Here is a 10,751-nt window from a genome sequence, read left to right on the forward strand (position 1 = left end):
AAACTATAATTTTATTCGATTCATTAATCAATTCTCCACAAGATAAGCTAGCTTTCATGACTTTTTTGTATTAAATTGCTTGCAAAATAAGGTTAAAACTGAAAAGGTGAATGGGAATGGAATGTATTTGACAACTTGTGGCTCGTCAAGCGGTATGAGTCGTTGTATACTCTATTTTCATTAATTAATATTAAAATTCCAAGCTGATCTTAAACATTAATAATGACTTAAAATATAATAAGATCTTGTCGGTAGAAAGAATTAGTGGTATTCCTTAAAGTGATTTAAAGTTTGGTTAAAAGTCTAAATCAGACTTAAATCAGCTAGTAGAGTTATACTAAACAAAAACAAAGTGCCTTTCTAGATCGCAGAAACACCAAAACTTTAAAACTTAGCAGAGCAGCAACTAAGAAAGAAAAATTGTCAAATTTCAAACTTGATGGATCAGCCAAGGACACTTGCCTTTTGTTAATTAAAACGCTCAACTAATCCCCATTTAATTTAACTTTCCCAGAGGCAAAATCATCAAGTAAGTAATTACCAAACAGTGCGGGTGGAGGTTGTGGTGGGGGATTTGGCTTCCTTTGTCACCTGAGGAGGAGCCTATGCCTATGCCAATGGCAATTAAGTGTGGGCTACCACACAGCATACGCATTTAGATTTATATTCATAAGCCAAGGCAAGGCTGGAATCTTGTGGCATTTATAATTGAATTCCAGCGTAGACTCCCAGTCAAAGCCACCACAATGTGACCCACCTGACCACCCTTGCTGGGTGGCCCTGTCCAACTGGACATTATAGTAATGAAGCCAGCCACAGTCAATTTCAATAACGCAATCAAATGCGTGCAGTTTCAAAAACCACAAAAGCCAAACGAGAACAGAAGAGAAGAAGAGGAACCAAATGCCTTTCACAAAGCCATGGCCAATAGCCGAACCCGAGTGTCCGAGTGTCCGGTCGAGGCAATCTTTTTGGGCATTCCCGGCACGTAGTTCCAATGGCCATCCATGGCTGGCAACGCTACTGCGGTGCTTCTTCGAGAAAAGGAAGCTCCCGATAATGGCCTGGCGAGTCGCATGCATATTTCAGTCATTTGCGCTACCTTTTGTGGTATGGCACTCACTTCTACCTCTACACCTTCCACACCACCCCCAACATCACCCCCAACACCATTCGTGTCCCATTCCAGTCATTTCCGGTCTACATATTTCATGAGGGCGGGCGGCCAAAAGTTTGCGGATGCAGCAATTTAAAGAAAAAAGCCAGCGGAACCTTGACTGGAACCACTCAAAATGTAATCGAAATGTCTAAGACGCACGCCGCCACCCCACGCACCTGAATAGTCATCGCACTTTTATGTGTGTGTGTGTGTGTGTGTGTGTTTGTGTTTGTGTTTGCATCTGTATTCATGACGTCTCTCGCCGCAGCACACCCTCCTGCTGCTCCTGCTCTGGCGCTTGAAGAAGTCATTTTGATTTTCAATTTCAACGCCATTTGCGCTCCACTGGCATCGAGAGTCATTTGCATTATTCTACAGCTTCCTGTTAGACAGCCCCACGGGGCATGAGGGTGCACGTGGTGCTAACCAATATTTGGAGCACAAATACGCAGATCAGTAATAGTTTCCTAACGAAGTAGGTATCCAAAGCAGAGCTTCTAGCTAATAGGGAGGCGCTTCTAAAGGGTATCCAGTACTCCGCTTGATCCTGTGCAATTGACAAAAAGTTACTTTCGCGACAATTTGTGCACATCACAAAGCCAAATTTATTGAATGTGGAAATTTAAAAATGGTTTCATTTGAGACACAATTTGGGCAGAAATGCCAGCGTTTTGTTATGTCAGCAATTGTCTGCCATAAGTTCGAATATATGCCAATAAAAATACAAGGCGCTCTTCTTCTTCTTGTTGCTGTTGTTGTTTTTGTTGTTGCTGTTTTGGCCTTGCTCTCTGGGCGCCCCGAGCATTCCGAGTCTGTCTGACTTTGTGTATTTTTATGTGATTTCTCAAGCCATCTGCCATCGGTGGGGGGGGGACATGGAAAGTGCTCTCATGTGAGATTGAATGGCAAATGGGGAAAATGTTATGCCATTTATTTAGAGTATTCCAGCAAGTCCCAGTCCCAGTCGCAGTCGCAGTCCTTGGCCAAAAGCCATTTGCAATTGTGCAATTTACTCAATGAAATGTAAATGCGAATCAATTGTAGTTTTATTTGCAGTAAAATCATTTAATTTCGAATATTCAATTCCCATTTGCATATTGCCCTGAGTGTGACTCTGACTCTGCCTCTTACTTCCATTTGGCATCAAATTTTGTTAGTTAGTCCATTAGTCAGTTCGTTAGTTGCAGCCACTAAAAGAGTTGAGAGTTGAGAGGGCGAAAAACATCAAAAAGCACTTTGTGGAGTGGCAAACTTTTGGTGGCTCGTACCTGAGAGCAGATGTACCAAACAAATACATGCATGAGCTGTACGTGAGGTCTCCCCGTCAAGCAATTTGATTTGGCACCGCTCCTGCCCCTCGGTTTACAGCTCTTGAGGTCGGGTCGCCTTGCCTGCTTCGCATGCATATCAACGATTTTCAAATTGGCGACGAAATGATATGCCAAACTACACGACAGAACACAGCAGAGCCCACGGAATTCATGGGGGCGGATGGGGTGTGTAGCTGCAGGCAGGCGTCAACGGCGACATCGACATTATCGTGGCGCAGGTTGTAGCTGTAGCTAATGCTTGTCACGTCTCCTTCAACATTTGACAAGGCAAATTCGCCCAAAAAAGAGAGAATAAAGAGAAAAGAATTCCGCACGTTGTCGTGTGTTCCTGCTCTGACTGCGACTCTGGCTCTGGCTCTGACTTTGTTTTTGCCTGTTGTCGACGAAGAAAATGATTTTCGCAGGTGAATTGGAAAGCGCGTAATGTTGTAATGTTTGACTTGCCAGCAGGCACGTGCCCCATCCACCGACACTGACAGAAATGCCAAGTTTCTACATATGATTCCCGATGCTGCAAATATCGAGTAATGCTGCCAGTGTGCCCCATTGCTGCGTATGCGTATTCCGAATGCGAGGCGCCACTTTTGCAAATTGGATGAAAATCTTTGGCTTTTCAGCAACGCAATTCGTTTGGCGTTTTATTTTCCACATTCACCTTTTTGGCTGCTTTGTTTCTGCGCCTCGCCTTGGCCGTTGCTGCTGTTGTGTGTGTGTGGGATGCATCAGCCTGGAAATTGACATCTCTTGGCCATGTCATGTTAGACACATTCCACACGACACAGCTCAGTGCCTGGCGAGGCCTGGGTTGCATTTCTTCAAAGACACATAGAAAGTATGCCGGCGCCCCTCACTCATACATCATGGCACGCATGGCCCTGTCAACCGAGCGAAAGAGCAACAAATTTTAGGGCAAAAGGATTTACGGCCAACACCTACACACAAACAGGACAACACGAGGACAGAACAGGACAGAACAGGAAAGGACAGGGGACAAGCAAGTTTCGAGCTTACTTCGTGTTCTTGCTCGAGATTATTTTTGTAAACTTTTCACTTTGCCTCGCCAGCCGCCAGCCGCCAGCCGCCACTCCGCTTCAAGAAACAAATTCAAACAAATTGAAGAGCTGAGCTCTGTGGCTGCTCTCCCCAGCAGTGGCGGGAGCTGAGGCTCACCTTGGCGCCCATTAAATGAACGGCGCCAACATGTGTTGCAGGGTCCGACGAGTGCCAAATATGTTTCACGTTGCCCAAGCTCGTAACTCTTCACCGAGGAGACGGAGCCAAAGTTTCCTTTTTTTGCGTTTTTATTGCCCCAAGCTGAAGCTGGGAGAGGGCATGGGAAAACTTAAACTTTAAGTGGACTGGCAGATTCATCTTGCTGCTGCTGCTGCTGCTGTCATTGAGGTTCATTGAACCAAATGCCAAAGCGGAGCACACTTCCGCATGTCCCTGTCTGAGTCGCAGTCGAAGTTGGAGTCACTGCACCGAGGTCGTTCTTTGGCTGCAAATAAACTCTGCTGAGTGGCTGGCTTGGCGACGTGTCCTGCCTTTGATAAATGTGCACATAATTATGGTTCCTGCTGCTGCTGCTGCTTTGAATGGAATCTTGGAAGCGTTGACAGATGCAATGGGAAATGGGAAATGGGAGACGCACACTTGAGAGAGTGTCTTTAAAGCGTTGCTGTGACCTGCTTAAAGCCTCTGTGCTCACATCAGCTCTTAATTAATGTTGCATAATTAACAGAGCAAGAAGAAGCGTCCAAGGAAGTGGTGGAGGAGGGAGCGGGAAAGGGAAAGGGAGCGGCGCCGAGCTTGGGGTTAGGGCAAAAAGGTAGCGAAACAAAGTTCAGGAAAAAGCAAAGCCAAACAAAACAAAAACTTTTCTAAGCATCTGCAAAACATAAAGCATACAAATTCTCACATCCCCACGACCAGGGGACCCGCAGAATATGGCAGAATACAAAAAATTGCGGCTGGCTCCCAAAGGGGCAACAACAACGGGGGAGCCAAGCCACAGCCAAGAGCCAACACAGCCTTTTGGCCACCTTTGACTTGGGGAACGCCCTCAAATTGGCGCCAAGTTTTAATTATTCCATCATATTTATAAACTTTTGTACTTGCCACGCAGACTCATTATGTGCGTCATCCACAAACACCATGCCCCATGCCCCATGCCCCATGCTCCACATCCTTCAGTGGCGGCTATAACTATAAGGCAAGGCAAGTGCCTGCTTGTTGTTTCCCCCCCGTGTCGTCGTCTCACAATAATGCCTGGCGACAATGGCGGCAGGGACAATGACGACGTCTGGGCAGGCACCGTCTCAGCTCCAGCCACAAGGAGGCGCAAGGCGTTACTCCATAAAAATGAACAACAGCTTTTTATTGTCGAACAATGAAGGCGAAAGCAGCTCTAAACAAGCAGAGCAGAGGCAGGGTAGAGGCAGAATGAGTGAAGGAAAGGGCACAGCTAAAGTTCGACCTTTCTCTTAACTTACGATCCTGTTGGCTGTCGTTGTCCTTGTCTGTGCTGCTGCTGCTGCTGAGAGCATTTAATGAGGCTGTCCCATTACTGTTCAATTGTGCTTGGCCTGCACACGGAAGCAAAAGCCCTGCGCGATGACAGCTCTCTAATTAATCGATTTATACATGAATACTCGTGGGAGTAAATGTTTATACACCTCTCAGATTCCACTCAATTTTATGAATACTAAAAACAGAAGCCAAGAACCCTAAAGCTAGGAAAAGAGAGAGCCATGAAGGACCCAACAGTCGCCTCTGATTGGAAATTAAATCGATGAATTGCCACATTAATCGAGATGCCATCGTGATTGGGAATCCTTGGAACCATCTACGATTAATCCGCCTTGGATCCACTTTAAGAAGCCTCCGGCAGCTGGATCATTCGCTATTTTCCGGTTTGCTGGCACTGCCTGGCCCTGCCTTGGGCCACAATTAATTGAATGGCAGCAAGGGGGGGAAAAGAAAAGTTTCGCTGGTCGCGTCGAGCGCAGCCATTTCGCTGATGAAACTAATAACATGTCAACCGAGTTACGCACCAAAGCACACGAAGGAGGCCCTGCCTCCGGCTCTCTCTTTCACTCTCTCTCTTTGCTCAACATCTCCACCACTCAGAGGCTAAACGAGGCTCAGCGCTGACACTCAAAGCTGACAAGTTAAGCCTGTCGCACATGGCGATTAAGCGGGGAAAGCGGAGCAAGACAGCTGCGAGAGACGATACGGAAAGGGCATGAAGGGACTGCAATGCGACTTCCCTCGCCTCGCACTAGATTAGCACTTTGTTGCAGTTTGGAAAAAGGGTAGGGAAGGGAAGGGAATGCTGAAATCTGGACGCCTGAATGTTCTTTGAATTGCGCACTTTTCGAGTGTGAGACAGGGGGGAGTGTGCGTTTGTGTGTGTGTCACGTTAAGAGCTTCGTTAGCCCGGCGGCAATCGCTAGACCCAGAAACGGCAGACAGCAGCCATACTGCAATGCCATACGAAATATTGAATCGCAATGCAGCAGCAGCAGGAGCAGCAGCAGCAGCAGGAGCAGGAGCTGAATGGTGGATGAGGTACCCGAGGTGCACCCTGAATGCGCATAGTTAGAGTGATAAACTGCTTTGGCACGGAAATGGCCCTGGAAATGGAAATGATGTCGAGTGTGCCAGTGTGCATAAAAAGGCCAATTAGAGGACGACAGAGATGCACGTTTTCCGCCACACACTGGCAGAAACCAGCAGCGAGTTGTCCATGAATTAAATCATACTTCTGCTTGAGTCTCTTTTGGTTTTCTTTCAGTGCCTGCGCCTGTGGCTGGCGTCACAGCTTATGGTCGGAGGGGACTGACAAATGCTAGATTTACGACCATATCTAACTTTTTGTACACACACACACACAGGCACACACACAGTCATTCGGCTTTAGATGTTTATATTTTAGGTTTCGGCCTAGAGAATTTATGGCTGCAACACAAAAACTTTAAATGAACTTTTGGCGGGGGTTTGGGGGTTGTGGCATTGCGGGCGCTACGAGGTGGCAGGAAATTAAATAAGTTACATATTCCTGCATCTCTCTTTCTCTCTCTCCCTTTGGCATAATCAAGAAGTTTTAAATGCATCATAAAAATAAAAAATAAAATAAAAAATATCTTCTTTTTTTTCGCCCACGTTTTGGGTCAATTTGAAAACTTGTTGGATGCGTGGGCTACACATGTGTGTGGATTTATGTGCTGGGGCTGCTGTTTATGACAAATCTAGAGGCGACGCACAGGTGGAGAAGATCTGTCAAATGCAGTAAAAGCTGAGAGCGGGAGTGCGGGATTGCGGAACATTGGAGCATAAAAATATTTATGACGTTCCCGTTTCAATATCAACAGGAGGCAGAACAACAACGGCAACAACTGCTGCTGCATAAATTCACCTGGCATAATGTATTTCCTTTCATCTGCCCAGCCCAGGGCCCAAGCTGCCTGCCCCCCCGTGGGCTGCCAGTCAAAGTCAGTCAATGAACCGGGCTAAATGCGGCCCGCAGGCGTGTCCTTGGCTCTTGAACTTGAGCATATGTGATGTATCCTAAGAGTGTATCTATCTGGCTTCTGCATTAAACATTATTTAGACAGACACAATGACAGACGAGGCAGGCAGGAGGCAGCAGGCAGCAGGCAGGCAGGCACCCAAAATCCGTAACGGAATGCCGTTACATAAATAATCAGGACAAATGCTCTTAGCCCCTGCTCCTGCGTCACTTTTATTGACAGTTCTCTGTGTGCTTTAGGCGCAATTTTATGAACTTCTGCCTGCAGGGCACACAAATTTCAATTATCGAAAATTGCCTCGAGACGCCCTGATGCCTGTGCCCCACTTGTAATACAATTAATGCCCCCGTGCCATCGATGACGACGTTTCAATTAAATTACGAAAATCATTTCATGTGAGCAGGCGGACGCTTAATATTCATTTTGCCCTTAAACACAAATCTCTGCACAGCTTCGAGAGGGGCGACAAGTGTTGCCTACATCCCAGGGCCATGTCTGCATGCAAAGGTGTTTGTTTGTGTGCGTGTGTGTGTGTGTGAGAGTGCGAGCGAGCGAGCCTGTCAAGTGTGCTTTGCGCTGTCAATTACACACATCCTTCGGCTAGCCGCGTGCACGCGTATGTGTGCGCCACCTCAGCCCCACCTGACTGCCTCGACTCTGGCTCTCTGATGCTGGTTGCTGGCGCTGCATCCTTTGTTAGCTGGAGGACTTCAGGTTTTGAGCACGTAATCAAATTAGACTGCACTTATTGCTCTTAAAATATACCAGAACAGGGACATGGCCCACTCCCGGTGCCATTATCTCAGCGGGGACAGTGGCCCAGCAGTTGACCCACTTGCCAGGCGCAGGATGACAGCTGCCATTGTTTCGGGTCGCTCGCTTTCACTTGATCTAATTAGGCAAGCGCTCAATGCTTTCCTCCTCCTCCAGTACTCTGCTGCCACAGAATAAATAAATGAAAAATTAATTTATTTGCAGCAGAGCTGCTGCAGTTTGTCTGGCTTACATTTCGTTTCGTTTCGTGTCTCCCTTCTGCTGTGGCCGAAACAAAGAACTGCAGGGAGCGTGTCCCCCCAGTCCACAATGTAATTGGCTCCGTCTTAAGGCCACAACCAACAGCAAAATGCAATCAGCTTCAGGGGCTTTCAGACTGAACTCTTTGTCGGTGCTCCCCGATTATGATGGGCGCTCGCACAGAAACTAAACTTTACGATCCAATCAAGTGGAGCACATCAAAATAAATGCTTGCCAGGCAAAAGATGAAGAACTAGTTGAGGCTTTAGTCTGCGCACATTCCATTGCCTGACCATAAAAAACCCAGGCAATAAAATTACAAAGAAACAAGCTGAGGCAGATGACTGTCACGGCTAATGGCTTAGCCCTCGAAAGGGTGTGAAATGGCCAACGAAACGACAACGGACATAAGCGTCTTATTAGATTTTCGTGTGTATGTGGTGGAGGATGGAGTACGCACACACATGCCACAGGACTCGCATTAACAACTTCATTAAGGGCAACAGAGTACACTCTTCGCTCCCCACTCCTGCTGTGGGACATCCCTGCCTCACTGCCGCTGTCGCTGTCGCTGTCGAACCCTGGGCCAAAACTCTGCTAAACTCAACTTTGAAGTACATTAATTTTGTGGGCTTCTGGCAACAGGCAATAAATCTTCAGCTTGCTGGCTAAAGCAAAAACACACTCGTATATCAGTGGAGGATACGAGCGTGTACCTAAAACAGCCACACAGAACTGACAGCTGGATGGGCGGGCTGGCAGCTGCAACTAAAGCCAACATTTATGGCCTCCAGTCCTGAATTGTGCTGGAATCAATGCATAGCAATGCGGCACGAGAACGAGAACGAGAACAATGCAAGTATTATCTGACCGATCTATCGGCTCGTTGCTACAGAGGTCGAAAATTAATTAGTGCAGCCGAGGCACGAGTATCCGACAGCCGCAAAAGGCTTTCGATGTGCAACAATGTATCCGCAGCAAACAAATCAAATTGCGGAGCAGCCGGAGCAGAGCAGATGCCATTGTGTTGCCGGAGAAGGCTCCTCTGACACAACACTAAACATGTAACCAACACTTGCAGCAAACAAAAGCAAAAACAAAAGCTCCACGCAGCACTCAAATTAGAGAAGACTTTCAATCTAGAGATCCCAGGGCAGCCCATGATATGACAGTGTCTGGGCTGCCAGGCAGCTCTTTTTTGCCGTAGAAAACAATGTGCAAATTTTGCATTTTGCTGGCAAAAGGTAGCACGAGACACATCCTGGGCAACAGCAGCAACAAAAGATGGGCGGCCAGGATTAAAACATTTATTGAATACTAATATTATTATCAGCCATGCAGGCAGGCAGACGGGCATCCCTTTTGCGTCCCATTGCGTATGGTTTGGTTTCCCTTGTAATTTGATTAGTTTTCCTTTGTTCTCTAACGTTTTCCCTCTGTTGTGTGTGTCATTCCCCTGCGTATACTTAATATCCGCAGCAGACAAGTAGCTGCTTCCCAGCACCATTATTTGTTCATTATTCAACTGTTGTCAGTGGAGAAGATCTAAGCCATGTGCCAATACACAATACGAGTATACACACAGCATTGGGGCATCGGCATACCCTTGGGTGGTTGCGGTTGACGGTTCGCATTCTGTGGGCACGTCCCTCTGCCCATTAGACGCAATCATTTTCTTTAAATTTGTCGATTTAATTGAGCGCAGCAAAAATGAGCACCCCAAATGCTAACCACAAGAAGTAATTGCATGTGTGTGTGTGTGCGGGAGTGTGCGTGTGTGAGGCAAGTTAATGTGAGCCCTTAAAGCCCAACTAATGGATTTAGCCGATGCCTGTTTAAATAACGAGCTTTAAATTGCGTGACAGAAACGTTTTCAACGGCAATTAGACATGTGTGGATGTGTGCGTCTGCTGCATGCTTTTGTTGCATACTTTGCGGCGTTGTGGCCCCGAGTTCATAGAGCATGACACGAAATGTTTAGCATACAGTACGTGCCCCACACCTGCGGCATGCCGCATGGCCACACTCTCACAGCCACTCTCTCTCTTAGCACAATTGCAGTCAGCAGCTCTACTGCTAATAACCAGGCTAAGGAGCATCTCCACTCCACGCACTTGATGGTTAGCCGGAAGCGGAAGCTGCAGCCTGGACGCATTATACTTAATACCAAATTAATGCGCCGTTATTAGACAAATGCATGACAAGCGATTCAATTAGGGCGCCATAAACTGTCATACAAGCAAACAGACACAGACACGCCCCTTCAGCCCACACAACCCACACAATCCACGCCGAGTATGACAGCTTGCTGTGACAGTCAGTCCTTTGGGGTACTGTTGGAGGGAGGACATCATTAAAGTCAATTGCAGGATATAGACGATGAGGGACAATGCCATCCCGTCTGCCTGCCTGCCATCCTGCCTGCCTGCCATCCTGCCTGCCTGTGGATAATCAAGCGCTTTTAATGATTGCATGTTCTGCTCGGGGGAAATTGCATTTTCCGCCATTGATTGCCAGCAGTCGCACTGCCCCGCTGACGGCCGCGAATCAGAAAACAATTTAATATTAAAATTTTCATAAATATTCTGCCAGCGCGATGGCCCATGGCAAACCATAACCGAGCCGAAAGACAACCCCATCGATTGCCATGTGCGGCACGTTTAGAGCGGATTTTATATTTCAATTTCGGACGCACCCAAACGGACGCACCTTCAA

This window comes from Drosophila subobscura, chromosome E, assembly GCF_008121235.1.
Source record: "Drosophila subobscura isolate 14011-0131.10 chromosome E, UCBerk_Dsub_1.0, whole genome shotgun sequence".
NCBI classification, from domain to species: Eukaryota; Metazoa; Arthropoda; class Insecta; order Diptera; family Drosophilidae; genus Drosophila; species Drosophila subobscura.